The sequence below is a fragment of the Canis lupus genome, chromosome 31 (assembly GCF_003254725.2).
Source record: "Canis lupus dingo isolate Sandy chromosome 31, ASM325472v2, whole genome shotgun sequence".
Classification (NCBI taxonomy): domain Eukaryota; kingdom Metazoa; phylum Chordata; class Mammalia; order Carnivora; family Canidae; genus Canis; species Canis lupus.
The window spans coordinates 19002740-19030668 of record NC_064273.1 but is presented as its reverse complement, the minus strand read 5'-3'; the positions used below and the strand labels follow the sequence as shown (position 1 = coordinate 19030668).

Genomic DNA, 27929 nt, shown 5'->3' with positions numbered 1-27929 from the left:
CATTCATGAGTACAAGTCAGAGAGGGAATAGTCTGAAGTTGACACTGGAATTGGTCATTTTTTCCTTAATTCTCAATCTTTATTTAAGTAAATGAGGAAGTTTATTTAAATGACCTATGTAAATTCAATGGAATGTAATAGAATGAGGAGTAGTTTCCTTCAATAAGTCTACGATATCCTTTGATTAGAATTTACATATATCCCAAACTGTAAGATAAAACACGATGTTCATATGGAATGAAAATATCATACCTTTGGCAAAGCACAGTATACTAGACTATTATGATTTTTAACATAAATACTTATCATCATTAGCAGGATACTTATTGACATCTTTTGGTAGTAATGGTATGTGATATGCTTTCCGGCTAAAACAGAGTGTTGTAAATTTGTAATAGATCAAATACCACATATAACTTAACTGAACTGCTTTTATTCTTTCTTAATTTTCCTTAAAATTCTCTGAACATTCCCAGTCCAAACATGATGGATGGAAACAAACACTAAAATGTTATACTTATCATATTACTTAATTTTACCATCCCACCAGACAAGCCAGAATGAGAGTGATAGCCTAGTTGCAGATGTTGTTGCTGTCAAGTGGCACATCCATCCGCTGACTCATGAGAAAATGGTGGGCTGAGTCTGCAGTTGTCAGACATCTGGTATCCTCCGCTGGGCAGGACAGAGGTTGAGGCAGCAGAGACTAACAAGTTTTGCCTGACCTTTGTAGTTTAGGCTTCTCAAATGTGGAAAGTGAACTTGTATTTAATTGACCATGATTTCCTTAACAGGACTTTTAGAATTTTGTCTACTTTCAACAAATTTCCCAAAGTCATTTCATAAAGTTTTATAGTACTGACTACATTGTCTATTTAATATTCATGATGATCATATTTTGAGCTAATAGTTACAAACTGGGTAATTCTGATGGACAATATCTAGTTCATATGTAAATGATGATAAACAAAGAGAAATAATTTGTGTTTAAAGTCCACTAAGAGGGGCAGCCCCAGTGGCTCGGCGGTTTAGCGCCTGCCTTCAGCCCAGGGCCTGATCTTGGAGACCGGGGATCGAGTCCCGTGTTGGCTCCCTGTGTGGAGCCTGCTTATCCCTCTGCCTGTGTCTCTGCTGCTCTCTCTCTCTCCTGGGTCTCTCAAAATAAATAAATAAGTAAGTAAGTAAATAAATAAATAAATATTTAAAAAAATAAATAAAAAAAGTCCACTAAGAGTTTGTGGTGTTTTACTAATTTATATTAAGATATAGATAATAAATAAAGTTATGATAAATAGGCAATTTAATATTTTTTATTGTAATATATCATTTGGGTCTATTTACACAATCTAGTATTAATTACTCCATTTAAAAATCATTTTTAGTGATTAATTGTACAACAGAGGCAAAATATAGGGAGCACTATCCCTATAGGTCCATAAAAATTCTTATTTTTCTTCAGCTTCAAGTTGAAACTCTTAATTCCTCAGTTTGTTTAGCCCTTTTAGAATCTGCTTAGTTAATATTTATGGACCAATAAATTGTGAACTCTGTGCTCTGCTAAGTCACAGAGGTTTATGCATTGGGTTATCATGCATCTGGGTTTTCTTTGACAGTCCAGTATATACCTTATTTCCTGACATGATGATGAATAGGCACCTTTTCACTCTCACCCCATTTTAACTCATAAATTATACCATCACTCATATATAAGGGACTTTTTCACTTCATGTGGCTGTACATTTCAGATTTTTTTTTTTCCTAATCCAGTTGTAAGCCAGGAGGGTTTTTTGTTTGTTTGTTTTTGTTGTTGTTTTTTGGGTTTTTGGTTTTTGTTTTTGTTTGTTTGTTTATAGATTTTTATTTATTTATTCATGAGAGACACAGAAAGAGAGAGAGAAGCAGAGACTCAGGCAGAGGGAGAAGCAGGCTCCATGCAGGGAGCCTGATGTGGGACTCAATCCAGGACCGCAGGATCATTCCCTGAGCCAAAGGCAGACACTCAACTGCTGAGCCAACCAGGTGTCCCTAAGCCAGGAGTTTTAAAGCAAATGCTCAGCAATGTATGAAGTATCATATATGTTTACTTATAAAATAGTAAATAATAATAATTGAGATAGAACTCATAATTCCTTATGCAAACAGAACAAAATAATATTCTTTTAGGAATTTAAAAAAATTCAAGGAGAAAATGTTGATCTAAAACATACTATTACATTAGTAAAACACACACACGTTATATCTTTAAAATTAATTTCGTTATTGCTTCCCAGCTGCTGATTTTAGAAACTGTTTTAAATTCATATGTAATTGCAAAAATATTCAAGCAAAATTTCACAAAGCAGTGTTTGTACTTATACATTGACTTAATTTTATATGTAGGAATGAATATCCTCTTTATTTCAAGTCATCTGTTCCAGATATTGATTTTTGTCAGCTTCAATAACAATTTACTTTGGCGTTAAATGAGCTGACCTTTAACTGGCCTTTAGCTGGCCTCTTGGAGTGTCCCAGGCTCTTAAATCCTCAGACCCTTGCTTCTCCCTACTATCTTGGCTGCTCTAGTCCTGGTTCTTTACTAGTTTTAATATTCAACTTTTGTCTTCACCTCCATTACATTGCTAACAGCTGTACTGGTTTCTCTGCCTCTGATTTGCAATCATCTGTTTAGATTTTCAGTGTTTTCCGACCAAGTTTGAAAATGCTCCAAGGGAAAGAGGAAGCCAATGCAAAGTCTGCTCCCTACTCCTCAGTAACTAACCTCCTAAGTTCCTGGTTACCTAGGCAGCTATCTTATTTTTCTAAACAGACTTATTTTTGTATTTTTATCTAGGTTTTCTACTTGTTCTTGATCCCCCTGCATGCTACTCCATTTTATCCACATTTAGAATCCAAAATAGTTTTTTCAAGAAGCAGACTTTTGTAATTTTGCGATAAAAACTCACTGGAGAAGAGAGTGAACAAATCTTTCAGTCAATTGCAAAAATCTATGTTATGAATGTATGAGTACAAATGTTAGGAATATTTTATTGCACACTATTTTCTTACCTAGTGTATTCAATGCCTAAAGGAGTATATTTAATCAAGTATAATAGAAATATAAGCTACAGGGATGGCTGGATGACTCGGTTAAGTGAATGATTGTTGACTTTGGCTCAGGTCAGGATTTCAGGGTCATGAGATTGAGCCCCATGTTGGGCTTGGCATTGGTGTGGAGCCTGCTTATGATCTTTCTCTTTAACCTCTCCCTGCACCCTTCCCCAGTGCTTTTTCTTTCTCCAAATCCATTTCCTATGATAGTATGATGGAAAAATAAAATGCTCTATTTTATTTTTCTTCAAATTTATCTGATTGAGTGACGCTATATAAGTTACTCTATAAATTATCTTTCAACAAAATGGAAGCTGAAAAGATATGCCTATGTTATTTGAAAAATATTTTTATATGATTCTAGGACAATAAACACTGTCTCTTTATTTTTACCTTTTCTTTTTCTTTACTAATCAAACTTGGATATTAAGTATTAGATTATTTTTTCTAATTAGCATTACTTTCATAATTCTACACTCAAAATTATTTTTTGATTTTTAATTTTCACTTTATAGATTGGCCCTTTCAAAGTGCACATGTATGGGATACCTGGATGGATGTTCAGTGTGGTTGAGTGTCTGCCTTCAACTCAGGATAAGATCCCAAATTCAGGGATTGAGTCCCGCATTGGGTTCCCTGCAACAAGCCTGCTTCTCTCTCTGTCTATGTCTCTGCCTCTCTTTCTGTGTCTCTCATGAATAAATAAAATAAAAAAAAAATGTACATGTATGTCTTGATATAATTAGTTTTCTCTTTTAAACCCAGGGAAACAGAAAGTTTAATATTTAGTCTCCACATAGTAATTAAGACAGTATTTAGCATATAATAAGTGGTTAGGAACTATCATTTTAGGAAAAGATTAATGACATTCTCCAATTTCAGTCTCCCCATCCTATCTATATACATTCTGACTGGACACCAATTACTTTTCTCTCAAAAAAAAATCTCACAATGTAATATTTTGTAACTATATTAATTAATGTAACCTTAAGTTCTGTTTTTCAAAATTAATCTCCATTTGACATATTTTTCTTAATGGAACATGTTATGAAATTTTTAGAAGCTTGCTTAATTTTGTTCATATTACAAATGTGCTTTGATAAATGACTAAGTAAATCAAAGAAGTTATTATGATTCAATTAGACACATCTTATTAACAAGAATATATAGCTAGCTGATTTGTTACATAAACTAACAAGAAAAAAAAAGCCCTGAATTTTTTCTCCAGGGCTTGATATTCTAATGTAATTACAGGTGTTGATGATTCAATAATATATTCCTACATCTCTAGTAATGTGAGTTTTTGAGTGAGATATTACCCCTAGGTATGTAGGAAAAATCGCACTTGAAAAAAACAGACACTAAGTATTAAGAAAAATAGAGTTTAATACTATCCTGTGTAATAAATGATATGAAAAAGCTTTGTACAATCATTGAAGAGTTGTTTATCTTTCTCCCAAAGAAGGGAAAACATATTGATTTATTTATTAGATTAATCTAGTGTCTTCCTTACGAGATCAATTATATTTATTTTATTATAAGTGTAGAAAGGTATGTGAGATATTTGGATCTCTACATCCCAGAGAGCTGCAATTTCATTTAACTGTCAGGTACACATGTAACTTACAGGGTAAATTATTTTTTTAAAGATTTTATTTATGTATTCATGAGAGACACAGAGAGAGGCAGAGACATAGGCAGAGAGAGATGCAGGCTCTCTGCCGGGAGCCCGATGTAAGACTCAATCCCAGGACCCTGGGATCATGCTCTGAGCCAAAGGCAGACACTCAACCACTAAGCCACCCAGGTGCCCCTTACAGAGTAAATTAAACCAGAGAATTTCCAGTTACTCAATTGATGAATTTAACCTGCTTTTCTTCCCTTCTGGAAGTTTAACTTTGAATGGATAGAATGAATTCAATTAAATAATAAAAGCAAAACTAAATATTAACAAGTTTGATAAATTATGTTTCATAATTTGACAAAATAATTTGTTTAAAATTTAATAATTAAATGTGTGGATTTAGAACTCATGGCAATATGTTATCATTCCAATTAATACTTTTACCAGCATCTATTCATTCATGTATTTATTTAGCTTTTATTCATTTCCACATATACTAACTACTTATCATGTGCACAGAACGCTTTAAAATTTTCCAATTTGTGTGGTAAATTAGTAAATCAATACAAAACAGGGACTTTGGTAAACTCTCACATAATATATCATTTGGCATTCATAAACTTCTGTTATTACCTTTGTCTTTTCATACTTGCAACCTTTTTACCAATATTAATAGTATTATTTATAAGATGAAATCTGTCTAGTTCTATGCATTTAAAATATAAAAAGTATTTCCTATTCACATATGATCCGTTTTCTACTATTTTAAATTTAATGTTTTGTCTGATGAAATTTTCAGTAAATCACTCATTGTGACAACAAAACAACAAAAGTGTTTTGAAATAAGGTGTTGCAAAAATTTTATACTGGTGTTATTTTTGTTTGAGAGTGAATTTGTGTCAAAATGTAAATAAATGTAGGCAATGCTTAAAGATATGGACATGAAGTCCATAGAAGGCATCCATGCCTTAAATGAAAAAAATATTTCTTGAAAAATTATTTCAACATGTGTTAAAATACAATCTTTAAAACTTTCTTTAAAAATGTAGTGTCTGAAGTTTATAAAACTGTGTAAAATATAAGTTCCTATCTTTATTGATAACTTTTGTGAGTACAGGGTTAATGATTTTTAAAGTAATTCATATATAAGTGTAATGAGCTGCATGGACACTATTTTGGGACATATTTGTGAAGTGAATTTATAGTTTCTTTTAACAAATTTGTTCTGATCTTCTATTTGCACTCACTTAAGTTTGTCAAATTTAGAGAAATAAAAGTGTGGTAGCCCTTTTTTTACATTCCATTTTAAATGCACACAACTGTATACAGTGGCAGTCTGGCTGTAATTTAATGACTTAGAGTAATGTAAGTTTATGAGTGAGTAAGTCAAGTTATTTTGGCAAATATTTGCTATTGTGTTTTAGATACATTTCAATTGGTAATAATATTACTGTATCAGAAAGTGAATCTCAGTCCTATGAATACCAAAAGGGATAAAATAGAGTAGAAATAATCCTGTGATGCTCCAAACAGCATCCCAACTAAATAAGTTTATCTAAATTTTGAAGATGAATATAATTTTCTCATATTTGTTTCTTTTCCTCCTCAATCTGGTCAGTCTGAATGTGGCTCTCTATGTCTCTATCTGAAGATGATATCCATAAATAGGAATGCAATCTATCTGTTATCCCCTAGGGAATGATAGCATCCACATTAGGGTTCTTTCAATTACAACAAATTTTGAATGGACAGGTAATGCAAGTCTATTCTGGAAAAGAGAACTATTCCCTTAGAACAACATCAAACCACCTTGGTGTCCTTTAGACATATTATGGCCAAAGTTTTCTTGTATGAACTTAAAAATTTTGAAAATGCCAAATGTGTGTATGTCTGATATCATGAGCCTTTAATCTATTTGCTTTGAAACCCGGGGTCAAAACTGTTGTCACTGTGCATTTTTGTCTTCTGCAGAAGGGAAAATTAACCCCTTTTCATTGAGAAGTACCTCATGTTAATTTAACTTGGCATCAGGTACTTGATGACTTTTCATTGACAACTAGTAGAGTAGTATATGTATGTCACTATGTTGTCATTTTCACACATTTATTTCTGTTTTCTTATTAGCATTCCCTTTCCATATCTAGGTACTGAGGAGAGTGTGCCTGCTAAAACATAAAACTCAAAATAAGTGAGATAATCTACATGATGATAAAAACAAAGCTTACACAATGATAAAGGCCATATAATTTCCAGCCCTGAAGATTTTTCATAGTTGTTTTAATGAGCAACTATAAAATATTTCTACATTTTGAAAATAATTTTTAGTATATAAGTCAACATGATTTATGAAATAAATTACACTAAATGTACAATCAGTAATCATCAATATTTTCTAATTATTTTTAATTACATATGAATAATATTGTTTTGAAAATATGACTAAAATAAAAAGATAACATCTACATAGAAAATTATCATCACATGCTTTAGTTATACGAAATATTTTTTAAGGATTTGAATAAAAAGATAAAGAGAAAATTAGGAAAATACAAACCCATAAAAGACAGTAAAAAGAAGGTATGTAGTCTTCTATGTGATTAAACATGCAGATTACTGTGTTGTGTCTATATTTCAACTATATATTGAATATCTATATTTGCTTGGATTGGCTATAGCAGGGAGAGGTAGGGAGTAGGTGTCAGTCATTTTGGATCATTTTGGAGTTTCACTGTAAATTATTAATAATTATTGATATTTATTTATTTATTTATTTATTTGTTTATTTTTATTTTTGTGGCTCCTGCTTGCTTTACTTGGTCCCCACGCCCAGCACCTCCCCCTATCGATGTCTTTAAAGCTAATTAGCTCCCCAATGTTGGAAAATCTTCATATAAATTTACATTAAAATCTTTTTTAGGGACACCTGGGTGACTTAGTCAGTTAAGCATCTGACTCTTGATTTCAGCTCAGGTTATGTCTCAGGGTTTGTGGGATCAAGTCTTGAGTTGGGCTCTGCACTCAGAAGGGAGTCTGTTTATCCCTCTCCCTTTGTCCCTCCCCTCACTCTCTTTCTCTCTCTTTCAAATAAATAAAAAATTTTAAGCCTTTTTAATTGTTTGTTTTGTTTTGTTTTGTTTTGTTTTGGAGAGAGCTGGGGTGGGGGCAGAGAAGAAGGAGAGAGGAAAAAGGGGAGGGAGAGAATATCTTAAGCAGGGTCCTGCCCAGCACAGAGCCTGATATGGGGCTTGATCTCACAACCCTGAGATCAAGATTGGAGCCGAAATAAAAAATTACATGCTTAACTGGCTGAGCCACTCAAGCGCCCCTATATTAAAATTTTCAGTAGCTATTTTGAAAAGAATAACTTCTCCAGGAAAATTATCTGGACTCTATGAATATATCAAAACAAAATCATACAGGGACTTTGGAATTGTGGTCTGAAATCAAGAGAATTAATCACTTGGCATATTCCATAATAAACAGGTGATGCAAATTACCTCGATTTGCTTTCATTACCTGTGCATTCATGTCTGGGTTTTAGTATCTGAAAGTAGAAGATTGACAACCTTCAATTACTCTCTGATGTCTACTTGATAATCCTAACATCCCAGGAATTTTCTTTCTGTTTTCCCCAAATTGAGTCTGTATCTTGTACTTTTCGTGTTGATATTTAACGTTCACCTATCTAACCTTATTACATCAAGGAAAATACTATCTGTTGAAAGAACTTGCATTTTAATGCTTTCATATTTTAATAATTGTTAAATTGTCCCTTTGCATCCATCCACCCATCCATTGAACCATCCATCCATCCATTCATCTATTCAAACATTTACTAACTATACATATAGCATATCTTGATCATAAAAAAATAAGACACTACCACTCCTCACAGAACTACGCCTCCTCACATCCTCTTTACCTGAAAAATTGTTTCCCAATGATTCAGCTTCATGTTTGATAAAGTCCTCATGCACAGGTGCAACTCAAAGATATTTTTTCCGAGTTTACTGCATGTAAAATATATACTTTCCACATATTAGGAATAAATCATGTAATATACTTTTACTATTGTATTTTGGTAGGGTTTTAATTAGATATTCATATCTTTTTGTTTGATCTCCCCGTATAAATCACAAGTTATTGAGATCAAGAATTATATATTATAACTCCTTGAAATCTAAGAGCCATTATGTGCCTATATCTCGCCCATAGAAGATTATCAGTGCTGCTACTCTGTTACAAAGGAATTTTAGTTGCAAGCAATAGAATTCTTTCTTATTAAAGCATAAACATAATTTTAATAAAAGAATATTGGATGGGTTAATACTTTGGTAGGTAACTTGAAACTAAAATTTAGAAATAGTCTAAAAAATGATAAAGAACTGAAGTTAAACTGCATCTCAAGTATCACCCTCAGCACCAGACAACACAACTAAACCTACACTTAATAAATAGATGTTGAGTGCTAACAGTAGCATGTATTATGCAGCCACAGTTTGGGGGTACCTGAAGGAAAGCTCCAGGGGTTTAATTTTAGGAAGTAGGCATGCTAATGGCACTGGGCATAGGATAGCAACACTGATACCATAGCCACTGCTGCTCTTATAAATTGGATGTTGCTGTTGTAATTAGTGTCACTACTGTCCACATCTTATTTTAAAAAAAGGTAAAATTTCCATTATGCATACTATTTTGTGATAGTAGCTCTGAATTGGAAGTAGGAGTTGTGTTCATTGGCTGCCTGAGCCTTAATCCAGCTCCAACATCCCAGGACAAGACAACTCAAGAAAGTAAATGCTTAGATTTTCAAAATTTCTATGGTGAGTTGTGGTCTCTTTCACTGATCAAGACTCACAAGACTGGAATATATCCAAACACAGTAAAGAGATCTTGATTCAGGGAAAGATAATCAATATCCATTAGTGTTGTGGATCACACTAATGTCTCCTTCTTTCTTTCTTGAAAATACATTCCTAAACAGAATTATCTCGAATAATTTGTGCTATGTGGTACCAAAACAAAACAAAATGAAACAAAACAAACAAAATTGTGTACCAAAACTTGTTAACTTGAAGCTATCTCCATTGTGATGAGATGTAAGTACTGCATTCATTAGCTTGATAAGCCTAAATTAAAAGTTAGTCTTTTAAAATTTATTCTAATAGGGATAAACTTACTCAACTTGGTAAAGAACCTCTACTAAAACTTATAGCTAACCTCATACTTAATGAGGAGAAACTAGATGCTTTCCCACTAAGCTCAGGAACAAGGCAAGGACATCCTTTCTCACCACTCAATTTCAACACTGTACTAACAAATGCAGTTAAGACAAGAAAGGTATTAAAATCTACAGATTGAGAAGGAAGAAAATATCTTTGTTTGCAGATGAAATGATTGTCTACACGAAAAAAATTGCAGAAGATCAGCCATAAAAAAAAACTCATGAGAACTAACAGGCAATTATATTAAGGTTACAGAATATAGGATTAGTATACTAAAGTCAATTGCTTTCCCATACAACAGCAATGAATAATTGGAGTTCAAAATTAAAAACATAATACCATATGAATCAGTATTAAAACATTGAAATATGTATAAATATATACAGTATTTATTATCTACAATTTTATTATACCAACAAAATACATTCAAGATTTATATGAGGAAATCTACCAAGTCTGATGAAGCAAATCAAAGAAGATCTAAATAAATGGAGAGATATTTCATGTTCATTGATAGATCCAATATTGTCAAAATGGCTGCCCTTCTCAACTTGTTTTTAGATTCAACAGAATCCATATCCATATCAAAATCTCAGCAACTTATTTTGTACATTTCAACAAACTTATCCAAGCTTATATGAAAAAGCAAAATATCAAAATATCCAACAGAATACTGAAGAATAACAAGGTCAGAGTATGTACTTAAAGATATACTAAAATCTTATAATAATCAAGACAGTGTGCTATATTTGTATATTTGTATGTATGCACTTTTTAAATAAATATATTTTAACATTACCTCAAGATAATTAAAATGGTTATTATTCTTCCAATAATTTGTTTCTACAGTTCTGTGGTATTGAATGTTTGCATAGATTTCTGTGTTTCCTTTATGCAACAAAAATAATAAACATTTAAATAGCAAATTCATCTATTAAAGATAAACAAATTCACACAAGAAAATCTTCCCCCTATTTAATCTACTGCATTAGTAGTTCATTTGTCTTAGCTTTTCCTAAAATTCTTCTACCTAATATTTTCAAATCATATTAGATAGACTAACATTTTTCTTTATGGATAGGTAGGGGACTTGATCATTTTCCTTTTCTGATATTTACTTTCTCTAGTTTCTCCATAAATTCTTGGAAGAAATCAGTTATTCATTTTCTTGTGAGCTGGTATTCTGTACTTTTAACCTGATTATATGAAGATTTGTAAAGGGCAGAATTTGAAAATTCCAAATAATATTTTACATCATATATTTCAAATCAATTTACTAACAGTTACTTCTACTTTTCACCAAAGAATGAGTGGCCTTCATCTATATAGAACAATCATCATATATGAGAGAAATCCAAGTGGAAAAGAGCAAACATACAAAGTTTCATAGAAGCCCTTCATACCTGGATGATCACTGGGGTTATGGTTGTAGAACCTACTCAATCTGAATTCTGGGACATATTTACACTAATCTTGTGGCTGAGCAGAATAAACCCTGAATGGCAAATCTGATTGTTATCCATATTTGCTAGCTGACTATTGCAATATCACGGCTGTCTCAGGTTTTATGAATGTGGGAATGGTTCCTAGCATTCCCAGACTCACATTCAATGCTAACATACCTGAAATTCCTTAAGTGCTATTATTTTTTTTTATTTTAATAAAAGCCAGCATTAGGTAAGAATTACTAGGTAGAATAAAAATAAATTTAGAAATCATTTGAACAAAGTGAAAACAAGGCCAGTCTTGAGCAGCAGGGCAGAGTACAGAAAAACAACAACAACAACAACAACAACAACAACAACAGCAACAAAAAACAAGATGTCATTTATCTTTTGGGTTCTTTTTGGCCAGAAAGAGAGACAGTTAGGTCACTTTCTTGACCCAACTCACTGCCTTCTGTAGTTCTACTATTTACTTGTGCTAAGCAGGGTAACTGGATTCCTGAATTACTAAATCTTCTATGAAAATCTTTGGATTTGTGGCTTAGCTGGAGCTGCTATAACAAAATATCATGGATTAAGTGGCTTAAACAACAGACCACTTACTTCATTCATTTACTAAATAAAATTAATATTTAATACTTTTATAATCTACTAATAATTTCAAAATAATAAAAGTTTATTTCTCACAGTTCTGGAAGCTATACATTCGAAATTGAAGTAGGAGCAAGTTTGTTTTTTCTGAGGCCTCTCTTCTTGGCTTATAGATGGCCACATTCTCACTGTGTGTTCACCTGGTAAACTCTCTGTGCATGCATGTGTCTGGGGTATCTCTATATCTGGAGTATCTCTGTGCCTTAATCTCCTCTTGTAAAGACATGAGATGGGATGCCTGGGTGGCTCAGTTAGTTTAAGTCTCAGACTCTTGGTTTGGGCTCAGGTCATGATCTCAGAGTCATGATCTCAGAGTTATGAGATCTAGCCCACATTGGGCTCCATGTTCACTTGGGAGTCTGCTTGAGATTTTCTCTCCCTCTTCCTCTGCCCCTCTCTGTCATGCTCTATCTCTCTCTCTAAAATGTTAAATAAATAACCTTTTAAAAAAGAAAAAGACAGTAGATTTATTGGATTAAGGTTCACCCTAATGAATCCATTTTAAATTAAATAGCTCTATAGAGATTCTGTCTCCATTCTGAGGTATTGAGGGTCAAGAGCTCCACATATGAATTTTGAGTGAACACAATTCAGCCCATAACAAGAGGTAACTCTGAAATTTACCAACACTCTTATTTGACACCTTTGTTTCCTGCCATCTGTCCCTTTCTTTTGCTGCCACCTCAGATTGTTACAGTATCAGCAAATCACGCAGGGCACAGTCTCAAAAACTCATTTTCCTGAATTGCCATGCTCCTGGCATTATCCCTCACTCCTGTAGCTTTATCAGTCTCTGCAGAGAGCCATTTCTTGCCCACTAAGCCTAATTAGCAAAGCTTTTAAAAACCATCAGATAGAGCAAATCAGACTACATCTGAACTTCTTTATGAGGCAAAACAATTCTTCATTTGAAACTTAGACAAGATAATTTCCAATCAGAAATAATCATTGAAAATTTAAGAAATATATTTATCAATTATTTTTTTTCTTGATCCTGAGTTTGTTTTAAGCAACTTACAGCTCTTGTTCTGTAGGATATACACATTACCATACACATGAATAAGAGAGACAGGGTGTTGTGGGATAAAAGGGGCTTTAAAAAGTACAACAAGTTTATTGTATTTATTAAAAATATTCAAAATTCAATGTTTCAACAAGAAGTGATTGTGTCCAGGCTGACACCTGAAGTCTACAAATTAATAAATATGTATTGGTGATGCAGAATTAATTAAGCCTGAGACAATAATGGGAGATCTCTAACCTTTCAGGGAAGTAAAAATGGAGATGAGAGAAATTAGAAAACTCAAGAAGCTGTTTTTCAAACTAGCTGAATCTTTGTAAATGACAGCACTTAAAACTAACATTTTAAGTAAATGATCTACCATAGTTGATGGGTCTTTTTCCATCTTCCAGTTTCTTTCCCCTTTTCTGCTCTACTATTTTAAATTCCCAAATCCTTTACAAAGGTTATTTTTTGATCTCTAAAGAATCTTCTGCTCTTTAGAACTCACCTTTTGGCAAGTAGTAACTAGGTTACTCACCTTAAAAATAAGATTAGACAATAATGCTACCATTAGTGAATTTTCAGCTTGTTCCAGAAGTGCTGATAAGGCATCTGGCAAGGCTTTGTCATGACCTTGGGAAGATAATGTGGCAGTCTCCTGACCAATAGTGTACAAAAACAAATAGTTCTGATGTAAGTTGATTTATTCCGCGCTGTGGAGAAAGTCATCAAACATACACTGAATTTCTGGTATTCGACTTAACTCATTAGTCTCCACCTAGAGTCAATGCTGTTTTTATGAAGATTCTTTCCTTTATATATTCTATGTTGTACAACAATTTTTTTCATCTCAATGAAGATGGATTACCCATCCTTTTGGAAATGAATAATGTTGATTTTTACCTCTAAAAAGGAAAATTTCACCATATCATTACAGGTCAAACTGGTTATCATCAAAGTTCATCTGGTCCTCTTATGATGCCTTTAAATACAGTGATTGGTTTTGCTGTGGGATGGCCAGGGAGACATTACACTTACTGACTATAACCATTGAGGACATCTTCAGAAATATTCCTTCATAACAAGGTAGGCTAATTTCATGAATTGCTTGAAACATGACCACCTTAGTGTGTATCTCTTCCTATTTTGTGATTTCTATTGGGAGTCTATGTTCAGCTGCTTTTTGTTTATTTATTCTCTTATAGGAGTTATTTGTGTTTGCTTCCAGGTGTTCCCGTAGGTTTACCTGTAAAGAAACAATTGTGCTTTTTAGGATACAGGCCTGGCTGCAACACCAAACAATTAAAACATAATGGCATAATACTCTCTAGCTCCATCTACATCATTGCAAATGGCAAGATTTCATTCTTTTCTTACGGCTCAGTAAAATTCTATTGTGTATTTATACCATCTCTTTTTTAACAGTTCATCAGTTGATGGACATTTGGGCTCTTTCCATAATTTGGCTAAGCAAAATAAGTCATTCAGAGAAAGACAAATACTATATGATTTCACTTGTATGTGGAATTTAAGAAACAAAACAAACATATGGAGAAAAAAAAGAGAAGTAAATCAAAAAAGAGATTCCTAACTATAGAGAACAAACTGATGGTTACCAGAGGGGACGTGGGGGGAGGCGGCAGAGTAGGTTAAATGGGTGATGGTGATTAAGGAGGGCACTTGTCATAGGCACCAGGTGTTGTATGTAAGTGATAATCACTAAATTCTATACCTGAGACTAATATTACACTGTATGTTACCTGGAATCTAAATATAACTTGGGGAGGGGGATAAAACAATGGCAAATGAGATGATTTAGAAAGCGATTTCTCTATTTCATAATAATCTGATATTCAGCAGTCCTAGAAGGGAATATTGGTGACATTGTGTGAGAAATCAAGTTTCCTTCCATCTTCTTGCTCTGCTATTCTGAAATGGCATACCTGTGTGGTGGCTGGCAAAATAGAGCAGAGATGAGAGGACACAAGAGAAGTTTATTTGCTTGAAAAGAGAGGAAGTCTGCTTTCTGTCTTCCCAACTGTGTGCCCTGACATGGAACAGCGTCCATACAAAAGCATGCACCCTATTTCTCCTTTTCCTTGGCCAAACAAGAGCAGATGTTGGCTTTCTTTCTAGATGCTCCAAATGCTGGTGAACTTTTCTTTCACCCACGTTTAATTTCTATTTCAAAGGCATGAATTTTCTGGTGGGCAGACTTTCATGAGAGTGTGAAAATTAAAGAGCTGTTCTTGTAGCAGCTGTTTTTGAAATGTGGTAAATTCAGTTCCAATTTGGGCTTAGCAAATAATTGTGAACTACTGTAGTGAATAGTCACATACTGATCACTTTGTGTCCTTCCCTCTCTCTCCTATTTTTATATATTTAAGAAAAATATTTATATATTTACATACTAAAGAAAAAATAACAAAGATTTCATTATTTATGAAGAATCAGAAGATTGCCAGGACAGATGCATATAAATAAGCAAAATTATGGGTGCCTAGGTGGCTCATTTGGGTGAGCACTGGTCAATGGTATCAGGGTCATAGGATCCAGCCTTGTGTCAGGTTCCCTGCTTATGGTGAGTCTGCCTGATGTTCTCTCCCTCTGCCCCTACTCCAGTTTGTGCTCTCTCTCTCTCTCAAATAAATAAATAAAATCTTTTAAAAAATAAATAAGCAAAATGCATAAAATTGTTCTTGTGAATACTTGCCATTTTAATATTTTCATGAACATACCACTTCTATTGAACTGAGAAGATTGACATCTGTTTTTACACATCCTGTGGAGAGGAACATAAAAATATGGCTAATATCCTAGAAATTGCAGTCATCAATATGATCTGTGAAGACAAAAAAAAAAAAAAAAAAAGAAAGGAAAGTAAGTGTCTACCAAAGCTGTAGAACCCTGGGAAAGCATTCAGTAATTAAATTTATTCAAACTCTTAAAAAAAAAAAAACAAAAGCATAAAAGTTGATGGCCTGAGACACGTTATTTAAAGTTAATGGGGATTGTAAAGTAGAGAAAAACTAGCAAAGAAGAGATTAATTAAAAGCTACTACATTTTGAAGCCAATTCAAGAGAATTCAAGTGAAATTCATTGCTTGGCATCAGTGAGGTACATTAGAAATGACTGTGAGAGTCTTAGAGAAACATTCTCCAGTATAATAAAAAATAAAGCATCTTTACGATCTTACTCATTTTCAGATTTTTATTTAAAAAGTACAAAAGTAATAGGACAAAAATGTAACTCAGGTGTAAAAATACCTAACAATATATTAAGAAGCCTGTGGTGGAAATGACAAAAGCATAGTTCTTGTTAGTAGAGAGACCTGTTTTAATCACCAGGTATTCAGCATGATAATGAAGTGAACTTCTGTTTCCCCATTACTGCACTTCCGAAGTACACATTAGTATTTGCTTGACATTCAAGGTAGTTGATATGGGTAATGTATTGTGTGTGAAACATTTGGCAAATGGCTGTGCCTATAAATGGCAGGAAACATAATTAAATAAAATATGATGAATCAAGTCCATTTTAAACTATCTTATCTTATTTCTTTTCAATTATTTTATTTATTTCAAGATAACCAAATAATTCATATGTGAAAAATGAATGAGTTGATCAAGTGTTCTCTAGTAATTATTTATAGATTTTAATATCACTTCCAATCCTGCTTGTCTCTAATGAGTTCGACGACTTGAAGAAATTATATATTTCCTTAGGTCTTGATATCCCATCCCTATTGATTGACAGTTGTAAATACATAAGTATCAATTCTGAGAACATTTTAGAAAAATATTTGCAAACAGATTTTATGCCTATGTAGACACTTTAATAATTTAATAAATATTTATTACTTATTGCTTTAAGTGCATAGAATTTATTAGTCAGAATACAAAAATAAACAGATGATTAGAATAGGGGAGAGCAGAGTTCTCAGTGTGGCACAACCAAGCATTTTTTACTTCATTAAAAGAAAAAAAAATGTGAGCAGGTATCAGTAAATCACAATGGAAAGATATGAGATGAGGTGAAAACTGAGAAACTAACAAAGTTTGGATATTAGAGTTTCAGAAAAACGCATTATATAAAAAAGTTCAATATAAAGGAGAGAATAAAAGAAATAAGTGAAAAAAAGTGTTATGAAAAATTAGAATCTAACATGGAAGGGAAATTGAAACACTTGCTTTGGACAGTATATAAATTTCCAACCCACAAAGACGTTTATTCCCCTAGATTGAAAAATATCTCTATAAATATATAGATATATCATTATGTATGATGCAATTTTAATTAAAATAATAAACCCTCATGTTTAAAAACAATTCTGTTAATGGAGACTGCAAGTTGTTGTACAGGTGTGGCCAAAGAGACCTTGTATCTCTAGCTGAGAAGTATGGAAGTATCATCCTTCACAGAAAAACATGAGTGTCTGATGTGGGGGATCAGGTTTCTCGGGAACACATAAGCTTGAAGGAAGTGTACTGGGAGTGGTCTTGTGAGCAGCAAATGAAAGAAATGAAAAAACAGGACTGGACAGAGAGAGAAGTGGAACTGCGATTCAGTCACAATTTGACCTTTGCAAATCCCGTGGGACGCTCTGGAGCTTGATATCTCTTCAGTCTTGGAGTGGGCGACTTGGGTCTTCAAACTGCACCACAACCAGTAATTGGATGTAGGCTATTTAAAAGGGAGGAGACATGGATTTGAGCATGGTAGCAGACAATTCCAGATGCTGAAGGGATAGATCCCTCACCTTTTCAAGGGGGAATCTGGGCACTGTAGCACAGCACAAGTGAGAGACTGAATGTATAAATGAAAAATGGCTAGATGAGAGATGACAACAGATCTCTAATTCACAACCTCTCCAGAAACAAGCCCCGAAACCTCTGCAGCTATTGGCCTGGAAGAGTCAAGACTTGGCTAATGACTGCTAGCTTTCTTTTATTTTTTATCCTACTGCTAACTTGGGCCAAGAGAATGCCACATGGCTCCCCAAACCACATAAAATGCCCACTTGTAATTAGTGCATGCCCGGCTTCCTTATGCTAACAGTCCCCAGTGAGAGCATACTCTTAAGCCTTGTCTTTCTTTTTCATAATAAAGCCTTCCCACTCTCCTACCTGACTTTGAGACTCTGACAAAGGAAAGTGATAATATCTGGCTCCTTGTATAGCAAAGCCTGAACAGGTAGACTCTTTTTGTTCTCATTTGAGTGGTCTTTATTTTCTACACCTGAGAAAAATTTGAATCAGAGCATATCTGATACATTCCTTTTTTCTTTCTTCTTCTTCTTCTTTTAAAAGATTTTATTTATTTATTCAGGAAAGACACAGAGAGATGCAGAAACATAGGCAGAGGGAGGGCAGGCTTTCTGTGGGGAGCCCAATGCAGGACTGGATACCAGGGCCCTGGGATCACTTCCTGAACCCAAGGCAGATGCTCAACCGCTGAGCCATCCACGTGCCTCCTCCCCAATTTTCTTTCTACATAAGGCATCCCCACATCCCGACTGTCTCAAATCTCTGACAAACACAGGGATTGGTGGCTGATTTCCTAACCGTAGCAATCTCTGAATAAATAACTTGTATTTGTTTTTATTTGGGCAGTCTTTGTTGATTTCCAGCTTTCCTGCAAGCTCCACCAAGTTATGGTCTTCACTGTTGTTAAATATTGTGCTATATAGACTTTTCTTTCAAACTAATGGAAGAATTTCTTCATATCACAACCCGGACTGGAATATCTTCTCTTTAATCTTTAACCTTAATCTTTTTCTCTGAGGTGATTAGAAACTTCCTGATTATTGAATGTATTCATATTTTCACAAGAATGATGTTTACTTAATGGATGTGGTGCATTTGTACTATTCAATACACCTATGTTTCCCTACTTTTTTACAACTCTCTGTTCTTGTTTTTCTTGGACAATTAATATCAGACATTATCTTATATCTGGCTTTTTTAGGGGTGTATAATTTCCATTACTAAAATTCCATAAAATGAGGGATTATATTTGCTTTGTTCCCTACCATGTTCCCAGATCTCAAAAGAGCATGTGAAGCGTAATAATCATTAAATTAACATTTTCTGTGTGAATGGGTTAATGTATCAATCATTTTGTTGCCTGTATTTTTTTTTAAAGATTTTATTTATGTACTCATGAGAGACACAAAGAGATAGGCAGAGACACAGGTAAAGGGAGAAGCAGGTTACTCGCAAGGAGCCTGGTGTCAAATTCAATCCCGGAACTCTGAGATCACAATCTGGGCCAAAGGCAGACACTCAACTGCTGAGCCACCCAGGCATCCTTTATTGCCTGTATCTTAAAGTCACTTCTTTTTTTTCCCCAAACTCAGGTCTGCTTTCTTGCTGTGTTGTCTGTTTTGGTTAGTGGAATTCCCTCTCAGCCAATTATTCAAGTCAGAAAAATGTAAGCCATCTTAGAATTTCCATTTCCCCCATGGTAATAAATCATCAAATACCTTATTTTCTATTTCTTAAACCATTATTAATTTTATCTTCTCTACTACAAACCCACATCCAGAGTGAAGATATCTTTTTTCTTCATGATGCTAGCTTTTCCCACCTGGTCAGTATCTAATCTCAAGATTGCCAGAATAAGTTTTCAGATACCTAAATTATATGAATAATTTAGATGACAGACATCTAAAATTCTTGAGATGTATCTTAAAATTTAAGTGTTTTGTTTGTCAGTACATTAAATTTTATTAGGCAGATGCAAAAGTATTAAAATGATTGAATACCAAGAAGTCACTTATGGAGATGTAACAGATCATAACTACCATGATAATTCCAGTACTTATAGCTCATGGTATGGTTAATAATTAGTGGTTGATACTTTTGTTTCCTACAATTTCCAGAATTGGCTTCACTTATTCCATGAAAATTATACTAGAAACTTACTTATATTGATTTTCCATTGTATGTAGCACCACATTTCTTTATTCATTCATCTAACAGGGGACTTTGTGTTCTTTCCATAACTTGGCTACTGTGACTAATGTTGCAATAAGCATGAGAGTGCAGATTGATCTTTGAGATTCTGATTTCAATTATTTTTGGCATATACAAACACAAGTGGGATTTCTAGATCATATAGTATTTCTATTTTTAATCCATTGAGGCACTGCCATACTGTTTTCCATAGTGGCTGCACGATTTTTCATTTCCACCAACAATGCACCAGGGTTTCACCACTCCTTCACCAATACTTGCTATCTTCGTTTGCTTGATAATTACCATCTGAACTGATGTGAGGTGATGTCTCATTGTGGTCTTGATTTGCACTGAATAGCATCTTGCCATATAACTATTTTCCATAGTATGTATTCTTTGGAGAAATGTCTACTCAAGTCTTTTGCCCATTTTTAAATCAGGTTACTTGTTTTTTGTTTGTTTTGTTTTGTTTTTGCTATTGAGTTGTAGGTGTTCCTTATATATTTTGAATATTAACCTCTTATTATATACACAGTTTGTAAATATTTTCTCCCATTCTGTAGGATGCTTTTTCATCATATTGATTGTTTTTCTTTACTGTGCAGAAACTTTTCAGTCAGCTGATGTGACTATAAACAAAGATCATAAGAAACTATTATGAACAATTAAACACCAACAAATTGAAAAGCCTAAAACAAATGGGTAAATTCCTAGAAACATATAGTCTATTAATACTGAATCACAAAGAAATTGAAAGACTGAGTAGACCACAATAATGAATGAGAATATTAAATCAAAAATTAAAAATATAAGACAAAACAACAAACAAAGAAAAGGTCAGGGGTGCGTGGGTGGTTCAAATGGTTAAGCATCCAACTTCTGGGTTTAGCTCAGGTCATGATCTCAGGGCCTTGGTATTAAGTCCCCTGTTGAGTTCCATGCTCAGCGGAGTCTGCTTGAGATTCTCTCTCTCCCTCTCCCTCTGCCCCTTCTCACCGTGTTCCTGAGTGCTCTCTCTCTCTCTCTCATAAATCAACAAATCTTTAAAAAAAAAAAGAAGAAGAAGAAGAAGAAAGCTCAGGACCAGATGGCTTCACTGGTGAATTCTACCAAGAATTTAGAAAAGAATTAATCTAATCCTTCTTAAAGTCTTCCTGAAAATTGAAGAAGAGGGAACACTTCCAGACACATTTTGTGAAGCAGTATTACCCTGACATTGAAGGCAGAAAGGGACAGTACAAAACAAAACTCTAGATCAATAGCCCTGATGAACACAGATATAAAAATCAACAAAATATGAAGAAAATCAATTGAGCTGCACAATACTCTTTCATGATAAAAACTTTCAACAATTTAGGTGGTAAAGATACTTACCTCAACATACTAAAAACTTTATCTGAAAAACCTACAACAACATCATACTCAATGGTGAATCTTAAAAGCTTTTTCCTAAGATCAGGAACAAGATAAATATCCCCCTCTCAGCATTATGATTAAATTTAGTACTAGGAGTTTTATTCAGGCAAGAAATAGAAAAAAAAAAAGCATCCAAATCAGAAAGGAAGAAGTAACAGTATAATGTGTTTGCAAATGTTATGATCTTACATGTAGAAAATCAAAAAGTATCCACAAGAAAAACAAAGTTAGAAGTAATAAAATCAATAAAGTTACAAAATAGAAAAATCAAGAGACACAAAAGGTTGTGCTTTTATACACTAATATTAAATTATCCAAAAAGGAAATGAAGAAAATAATCCAGTTTACAGCGGCATAAAAAATATTCAGGGATAACTTTCATTAAGGAAGTGAAAGATTTGTACATTAAAACAATAAAACACTTGTAGAAGGAATTAAACAGAAACAAATAAATGAAGAGGCAACCTATGTCCATGGTTTGGAAGACAATATTATTAAAATTTTGCCCATACTACAAAAAAATAATCTACCAATTCAATGCTATCTCTATCAAAAGCCCAGTGTTGTTTTTTATAGAAATAGAAAAAAAAATCTTAAAAATCATGTGGAACCACAAAGGACCCAGAACAACCAATGTAATCTTGAAAAAGAAGAATAAAGCCAGAAGTTTCACCCTTTCTGATTTCTAATTATATTATAAAGCTAACGTAAGTTAAAACAGTATGGTACTGACACAAGGACAGAGGATAGAGATCCCTGAAAGAAACCCACACATACTCATCTTTCACAAGGACGCCAGTAACATGCAATGGGGAAAAGACAGGGTCTTCAACAAATGGTTTTGGGAAAATGGGATATCCACATATTAAAGAATGAAATTGGACTCCATCTTACACCATACACAAAATTAACTCAAAATGGATTAGACTTAAATATCAGATCTGAATCTGTAAAACTTATAGAAGAAAAGTGAAGTCAAACCTTCTTGACATTGGTCTTGGCAATGATTTCTTAGATATGACACCCAAAACACAGGCAACGAAAGTAAAAATAAACAAGTGGGCAAGAAGCTTTTAAAAAGATTTACATCTCAAAGGGGGACAGCATACACTTTCTAGAATAAATGCTTTAAGAAGAGGAAAGTCAGAGTCCTAGAATTAGCAAAACTGCCTTTTCTCTGTTACCTCTATGACTAAGTAAAGGTATTAATAATTCAGAGGGGCCACATTTTCCTCTTGAAACGGAACTTTCTTTGAACACAGAAAGGAGGTAATGGTATTCTAAGAAACATGAATTACTAGCCTTTATCTATCACATCACTTCTATGTATTAGGCAGCCATTTTTCCAAAGGCGATGACACAGAAAGAAAGGAAGGATAGGGCAACTCATAGTTCCTTTTCCTTTCAGTCCTATCTTATGGGTAAGTCAAAGCTAGAGAGTATTGGTAGAAGGTGCAAATATCAAGAAGTGAAATAAACAACATACAATTGAGTATACACAACACCTCCACTATTATGGTAAGAACATATGTATCTACCAGCTATCAGTGTGAAATAGGTGATTTCGGTCATTTTTTATGCAAGATGTATGCTTGTTATATTAGCCTCTAAAACTGACTTTGCACAATGTGAAGATGGAAAGTAATAATCATGCTAATAACTTAAAATTTTAATTTTTATTTAATTAGAATGACATTAAGTAGCAAGTAAACTGGTCCCATAGCTGACCTAGAGAGATTATGTTTTAGTACCTAAAGAGTGTTGTTGGGAAGCCTGGGTGGCTCAGCGGTTTGGCGCCGCCTTCAGCCCAGGGTGTGATCCTGGAGTCCCGGGATCGAGTCCCACATCGGGCTCCCTGCATGGAGGCTGCTTCTCCCTCTGCCTGTGTCTCTGCCTCTCTCTCTCTCTCATGAATAAATAAATAAAATCTTTTAAAAAAAATAGTGTTGTTTTCTTCCATTTTCAATGAAGTGTTCTTCCATTTTTATTTTGCCCTGAGCCCCACAGCTTATATAGCTGGCCCTGAAAAGGGTAAATTTTTGCTGGATCTGAACCTTAGAGTTCCTCAGTGCTAGGTTTATATTTAGCACTTAAGACTTTGAATTCTGATGTTTGTATAATTCCTTGATAAAATATGGCTTCTAGCCTTCTATCACAGATGGTCTATCGTCTATTATTTGCTTTTTTGCTGTCTATGTATTCAGCGCCATAAATTCTCATCTTTCAGAGGGAGGTCTGCAGGGAAGAAAGGAGCACAAGCTCTGTGATTCCATCTTTTTGTTTGCTTCAATGGCTGATGAATTCACGGTACTTCAGAGCAACATACTTGGACCAAAGTACTTTAAACCCCTCCTTTTTCTTTTTCTTTCTTTTTCTTTCTTTCTTTCTTTCTTTCTTTCTTTCTTTCTTTCTTTCTTTCTTTCTTTCTTTCTTTCTTTCTTTCTTCTTTCTTTCTTTCTTTCTTTCTTTTTTCTTTCTTTCTTCTTTCTTTCTTTCTTTCTTTCTTTCTTTCTTTCTTTCTTTCTTTCTCTTTCTTTCTTTCTTTCTTTCTTCCTTCCTTCCTTCCTTCCTTCCTTCCTTCCTTCCTTCCTTCCTTCTTTCTTTCTTTCTTTTTTTCTTTCTTTCTTTCTTTCTTTCTTTCTTTCTTTCTTTCTTTCTTTCTTTCTTTCTTTCTTCTTTCTTTTCTTTCTTTCTTTCTTTTTGTCTTTTTAAAGATTTTATTTATTTATTCATGAGAGACACACCACAGAGAGGCAGACACCTAGGCAGAGGGAGGAGCAGGCTCCCTCCCTGAGGAGAATCCCATGTGGGACCCAATCCCAGGACCTCGGGATCATGATCTGAGTCAAAGGCAAACAGACGCTCAACCACTGAACCAGCCAGGTGCCCCCTAATCACTTCTTTCTATAGCGTTTTTTTTTTTTTTTTTTTTTTTTTGTCTCTAAGGGCTGCATTTGAGAGTTTCTTCAGCCCACAACTGTGGATTTGGGTTAGGTTAGGTTCCTATTACACATGATTGCATAAACACCATTCTTCCTGACTATTGCAGTTCTCATGGGATCTTTCCTAAATTTACTTCTCTCTGGGTCAATTATGTGTATCTTTCATGTCTTCATAGTATAATTTTAATGACTACCTTTCTAACTGATTTTCTTAAGAATATTTTTGAATCATAGCATTCGAAGAATTCACATGTAAACCAATGAACAAGATTTTCTACTTGAAATCTATCTTAGAACAAAAAAGGAACTCATCTTCAACATCCAAGGACCTGCATTTTTTACTGTATGCTAAGGCTCTCAAATACAGTGAGAATTATAAATTACCCATGTAAAAGGCTGTAAACCTCAAAATAAAGAAAGGAGAAACATAAATAAATAAGCACCCTTATGTAGAAATTCTGGTCCTTTATATAAAGGAGAAATCATTTTAACATCAGGACATCATTCTCCTTTGTTTCCATACCACTGAGAGAGAAGATTTTTAGCTTCATAGGCTTGATGGAACTGTCAAGAGCCTAAAATATACTTTTTTGATACATGTTGTATAGTTCCTTAGACTTCTCTTTGTCACAGTGGGTTTTCCTATATCCTGGTTTATTCCACTTCTTTTTTTATTTTTTTAGATTTATTATTTATTTATTTATTTATTTATTTATTTATTTATTTATTATTTTAGAGAGAGACTGCACAGGGAGAAGCAGAGAGAGAGGAAGAGAAGCAGATTCTGCTAAGTGTGGAGCCAGATGCAGGGCTCGATCTCATGACCCTGGGATCATGACCTGAGCTGAAATCAAGAGTCAGATGCTTAACTGATCTAGCCACCCAGGCGCCCCTCTACTTCTCATAGGGGAGATAATCCACCTTTTATGATAGTTCACATTTATTGTGGTCAGTTCTTTCTCACTTTTTATTCCTTTTTTCTTTCTCACTGCCACTTATCCTTCCTCTGCAATAAAGTTAAACATATAATAGTTCATTGTTTTTCTTTCACCCTCTAGTTTAGAACTATCTAACCGGGATGCCTGGGTGGCTCAGCGGTTGAGCATCTGCCTTTGGCTTAGGGCGTGATCCTGCAGTCCCAGGATCAAGTCCCACATCAGGCTTCCTACATGGAGCCTGCTTCTCCCTCTGGCTGTGTCTCTGCTTCTCTTTCTCCGTGTTTCTCATGAATAAATAAATAAAATTAAAAAAAAAAACTAACCAAATAGACTCAGTAATATTCAAAGGAAAGAAAACAAAATGAAAATGTTTTGCATTAATAGCCCACATCTGGGCAGCCCCGGTGGCTCAGCGGTTTAGCGGCACCTTCCGCCCAGGGCCTGATCCTGGAGACCGGGTATCAAGTCCCCCGTCGCGATCCCTGCATGGAGCCTGCTTCTCCCTCTGCCTGTGTCTTTGCCTCTCTCTCTATGTCTCTCTGTATCTCTCACGAATTAAAAAAAAAAAAAAAATAGCCCAGGTCTTAAAAATTCTTGTCCAAATTGTAACTCAGAGAAAAAAGTTCACCCATGTACCCATGTATCTGAATAATGATTTTACTTCCTAGATCAGAAATCAAGAAGAAATAACCTAGTTACTAGATTGCAGAAGAAGAACTATCATACATTAATTAAAGAATGTCTATACATTTAAAACCAATACTAAGATTATATATTGTGGTAGAAAAGAGTTCTTGACATATTCCTATTTAATAGATAATACTTTGGATAAATTAGAGTCTAAACTTTTTTTAATTAAAAAAAAGCTTTTTGTTCTCTTTATGATATGATGACTATGTAAATATAATGGTACTATATTTTCATTATGTAAAACATGGATTTAATTCCTCATGTATATATCTGTATATATATGTATGTATGTATATATCTATACATATATACACACACACATAGACACACACATATGCCCATATGTATGTATATGTAATTATATAGATATACATGTGTGGATCTATAAGGATATATAGATATTACTTTGAGATTTTAAAAGTGATATAAAATGTGTCCTGTTGGAAAGAAAGAGCTAGACAGTTCTTGATTTCTTTCCATTTCTCATTTTCTCATCTTAATTTATCATCTTATAATACTCTGGATTACATTTCATGCTTTTGAAACTTGGTCATATTACATCATTATATGGTTTTATTTTTATTTAACTCTTTATACATTTTCAAATATTATATCATTCTGTATTGGCAAGAACAATATGTGACTGCTGCAATAAATCACAATCTTGGCATCAATCCCTTAGCATCTACTCAACAATATACTCAAGCAAGAAGGGAGGCTGCCACTTAGAATGTCAATGACAGTTTCCAAATACACATCTCTCTTTTTTTTCCCATTCACACGTCCATCCAACATGCATTTATTGGGTACATACTATATACCAGAAATACCAAAGTGTGAGTTTTATTCTTGGGGACTTATATTTTATCAGAGCTATAGAGACAATAAACAGAAAGGAAAAAAAAATAACCTGCTATGTGAGGTGATAAATGTTATGCATAAAAATAAGCAGAATAGAGCAAGATAAGAAATCTTGGAGTGCCAAAAATAAATAATGCTTTTTAATAGACTGTGAGGGTAGCCCCATTAAGAAGATGAGATTTCAGTAAAGATTTGAAAAAAATAAGACCCTATCTCTGTTCATATCTTGGAGAAGAGTTTTATAAGAAGAGGTTAACAGCCAGTGAAAACTATCCAAGGTGAAAATGTTAGATGTACGTAAGGAACTATAATATAATAAGAATCTATGAGGGTAATAGAGGGGAAGAAGTCAAAAATAATTGGGGTAGAGGAGTAAGGTACTGTCTTGTATGATACCATGGACAGAAGAGCCCTTGCGGGATTTTGAGGGAATAATGGTATGATCTAATAGCTATTATAAACAGCAACAACAACAACAACAACAACAACTGCTCTAGTTTCTTTGCTGAGAATAAATTTTAAATGAGCAGTCATAGAGGCAGAAAACAGAGGCTTTTACAGTAATCTGGGTAAATACTATACTTTGAAGGCTCATATAAGAATGGTAGCAGAGAGGTAGTAAAAATTAGTTCAATGTGGCTGTATATTTAAGGTAATCCAAGCCAAATTTCCTATCCCTCAGCCATAGTAAGAAGCATCTCATGTTATACCTAATTTTAGAGGTGTATCTACCTTTAAACAAGGCAAGGAACCATAGTGGAGAGGATGCCTACCAATCTCTTCTGTTCACTATTGTATATTTATATTAATATTAATCATGCCAATATTTAAGCCATATTACTCCCTACTTGGGTCCTCTTTAAGGAACACAACTTGTCAAATTACTATTTGCCAAGTCATCAACTACCTTACTTGAAATTTATCTTTGTCAATCTCTGAGAAAATGTCATCTCTGTACAAAAATAACATGAGTAAGTTTGTGGATTGATTCATTTACACGAAAGAGTACCCTATTAGGGAATGTTTAGCTTTCATGTGTTGATTTAAATTACAACCTGAAACAAAGTGATTTGCTCATAAGACTCAT

At 33.9% G+C, this 27929-nt stretch overlaps 2 long non-coding RNA genes across 5 annotated transcripts in view; one reads left to right on the top strand and one right to left on the bottom strand.

The window, feature by feature from the left end:
* Positions 1 to 27929, top strand: part of LOC112661889 (uncharacterized) — an 81116-nt gene that overhangs the window by 37772 nt on the left and 15415 nt on the right. Inside the window, exon 2 of the long non-coding RNA XR_003138069.3 lies at positions 13973 to 14121. This is a non-coding gene — a long non-coding RNA (uncharacterized LOC112661889). The remainder of the gene's footprint in view (positions 1 to 13972; positions 14122 to 27929) is intronic.
* The window catches only part of LOC112661890 (uncharacterized), a 38681-nt gene continuing 24022 nt past the window's right edge, over positions 13271 to 27929 (bottom strand). For 2 of the 4 annotated variants that reach the window (XR_004811059.2, XR_007407648.1), the window contains exon 4: positions 15751 to 15877. This is a non-coding gene — a long non-coding RNA (uncharacterized LOC112661890). Of the gene's footprint in view, positions 14282 to 15744; positions 15878 to 16367; positions 16522 to 27929 lie in introns of those variants that run through there. The other 2 variants (XR_003138072.3, XR_007407649.1) reach the window with 2 other exon arrangements.